General features: G+C 42.8%; 1 pseudogene; it reads left to right on the plus strand.

The window, feature by feature from the left end:
- The first annotated feature begins 314 nt into the window (after positions 1–314).
- On the plus strand, positions 315–2,406 carry LOC144253398 (melanoma inhibitory activity protein 2 pseudogene; annotated as a pseudogene).
- Positions 2,407–3,197: the final 791 nt, after the last annotated feature.

The raw sequence follows: 3,197 nt of genomic DNA on the forward strand, positions 1-3,197 counted from the left end.
GGAGGCATAGAGAGGACTCCTCTCTGGCTGGAGTGGAAGGGACCTGAACCCGTGGCACTTCAGGATGCACTGGTTAGGGAAGGAAGGGGCCAAGACTACCCTGATGGGCACTTGAGCACCACAAGGCTCCTGGGAGTCCTTCACTCCAGCTCCCCACCATCACAACCCCCCCCTTGCAGGGGTTCTCAGTGGTCTGTTCCGTTGCCTGGTGCAGGTTTGAGTTCCTCACCAAACACCTGAGTGTTCACAGCCTACGTTGGCCTGCCTGGGCAGGCTGTGGTTGTGGTGGCAAGAGTCAAAGCCAACTTAGCTTGATGGAGGCACCAAGGACTGCCCCACAGCCATATTAGCAGGTGGTCCTGGAAGAAGTAGGCAGGGTTTTGGCAGCATTGTCTGAAGACATGAAGCCAGGCCCTAATCCTTATGGTGTTCCTTGGGAGTTGGTGATGTGTAGAGCTATTGGATGTTTTGCTCTTCTCTTGTTTTTGTGGAGAAGTTTTCAGTGTGTTAGAAGCAGGCTTTATCTGGGAAGAGAAAAACAGTTGGCTTTAAAACTTTCTAGAAGAATTGAAGAAAAATGTGAACTACTTGAAAAAGTTAGCCTTGTTCAAAAAGAGCTTGAAGGCTTAGAGTCAACTTTAAAGGGCAGCAGTTCTGAGAAGTGTCCAAGAGACGTCCCAAATTTGGAGGCAACCTATGAAAAGCTGCATAGGTCCAAACCTAGCCATGGGGATGAAAGACTCTTTCTAGATAAAGAGCTAGAAGAACAAAAGGCCAAACATTGTAAACAGGATGAAATCATGGCAGATATATCGAGAAGGATAAAGTCCCTTGAAGGTGAATCAGAATCAATCAGATTACAAATAGCTGAAACTAAAACAAACTTGAGACTGCTTCAAATAAGTGAGGAAGGACTTCAGCTGGCAATGAAGGAAGCCTTGGATGAAAGTTCCCAGCTTCAGCAAAGTCAGAAACCGATCTTACAAGGAGACACTGAAGCATGGAGGGAACAAGGACGTGTCCAATGTAAAGAGAGCACCACATTGGAAGACTCTCAATTCCATGCCAAACAAGTTCAAACTGATAAAGAAAATCACATGGAGTCTCTGACTGAAGGCTTGCTGAAGATGAAAGATAGGTCTTCTCCAACCAAGGGAGCCCAAACAGACATTGGGAACTTGGAATGGGGAATGAGGAGTGAATCAGGAATTGGTGCTCACTTGGATGATGAGCCCAAAGGAGCTTTGAAGAAACTGGTTGACGGTGCTAAGCTAAAGGCCTCCTTAGAAACCTTAGAAGGACAAAGATATCAAACGTGTGCTTTCTTATCTGAAGTAGAGAAAACAAAGGAAGACCTTAGAGAACAGATTAGAGGTCTGAAGACTGAACAGGCAACCTTGCTGTCAGAAAATACACAGCTTGAAGGTGAGAATGAGAACCTTCAGGAGAAATTTAAAGTCATGATGGAATACTATCAAGAAAATATGATGAAACTCCATGGGAAACTCAGAGTAGAGGAAAATTACCGGGTGGAGCAAGAGGAGAAACTTTCCAAGGTCAAAGAAGAGATGGGCCATACAAGAGAAGAGCTGGAGACCTACAGAAAGCGAGCCAACTATCTTAAAGAAGAATTGGACAGAACCATTCAGTCCTGTCAGGGGAAGATTATTTACTCTGAGAAAAAAGCACATGAGAGTGAGTTGGCAGCTTGGATTGCTGAAAGAAACCTCCATTATTTCATGAAACAAAACGCTCGCAATAGACAAAAGTTAACTGAAAGGGAGCTTCAATTTGAACTTGTAGAGGAAGATCCCTGTGCACTTGGTGTTTCAAATGCAGCATTGGGCAGAAAGCATTCCCCCAATGGTCCCTCACCATTGGGTCCTCCTTGGCAAGGTGGATGTTATTCGAATTATGGTAGACCATCGAGACCAGCAGAACTCAGAGTTTCTAATCTGCCTTCTTTGGATAAAGAGGATGGGCCTATGTCTTCAGAAAGTCAATCCAGTAGAAAGGAGACCAAAATCAATCTTGATGATTCCAATGTGCCTGATTCATCTCTCCCTGCTGAAAACCAAGCAACTGGCTCTGGCTCATTGTTGGCACCTTTCCCTCCAGTCAGAAGTGAATTGCTTCCTGTGGACCCGAGAAGAGGACCATTTTTCCCTCCGCCTCCTCCAGGAAACAGGTATGGGGCACCTCGAGATTATTTTCCACAGGGCCCACCACCCCCTCCATTTTTTCCAATGCCAGATGTCTATGAATGGAGGTATTTTCCTCATGACCTTCCCCCAAGAGCTGGATTTCCTCCCCCCACCCCCGCATTCTGAAAGTAGAAGTGAGTACCCTTCAGGCTTCATTCAACCTTCAAGTGAGCCTGCTACTGAACATCAACAAGAAACCTGATGGTTTTGATCTCTCTTCAAAAGTAATTTGACTTACCTCTCATTTTTAGTTTTTAAGTAATTTCTTTTACTTAAGTAAGTGATTATACTTTTGCTCTGATTGAAGCTAAATAAAACTATAATTCTTAGGATAGTACTTTGGAAATAAAGATGGTTTAACTATGATACTATGAGTAAATTATTTTCATTCTATTTTACTCTAAAGATTACAGCATTGAATTTGATTAATCCACTATTCTATAAACAACAATGGGATTTTCATGTATGTCATCTAGCCTTTGGGGATATTTTAAATGCCCAACAAAGGCAGTCCCTTTATACAAAGAAGTGTATTTACTATGATTGTAGCAAATGTGAAAGGAACGTTATGCTTAATGAAAGATTTTCATTGATTTTCAGTCTTGTGGGGCATGTCAACTAGTTTTCCCATAAAACAATAACTAGAGCATATTAAGAGTAAATCAGAAACACTACTAAACATGTCATGGAAGTAGGAGAGCTCAAATACAAAGAAAGTTGCAGTTCTCAGGAAACATTTTGGAATTGGAAACCACAATTTAAACTCACACTGTTCCCATTTTCCCTGAGTCATCTTGATGACTTCTTCTTCCTCCCTCCTCCTCCTCCTCCTCCTCCTCCTCCTCCTCCTCCTCCTCCTCCTCCTCCTCCTCCTCCTTCTTCTTCTTCTTCTTCTTCTTCTTCTTCTTCTTCTTCTTCTTCTTCCTATTTTTCTTTGTGTTCTTCATCTTTGAGTTCTTCTTCTACCTTTAATTAATTAATCAGTCAATCAAT

The sequence above is a fragment of the Urocitellus parryii genome, chromosome 2 (genome assembly GCF_045843805.1).
Source record: "Urocitellus parryii isolate mUroPar1 chromosome 2, mUroPar1.hap1, whole genome shotgun sequence".
NCBI classification, from domain to species: domain Eukaryota; kingdom Metazoa; phylum Chordata; class Mammalia; order Rodentia; family Sciuridae; genus Urocitellus; species Urocitellus parryii.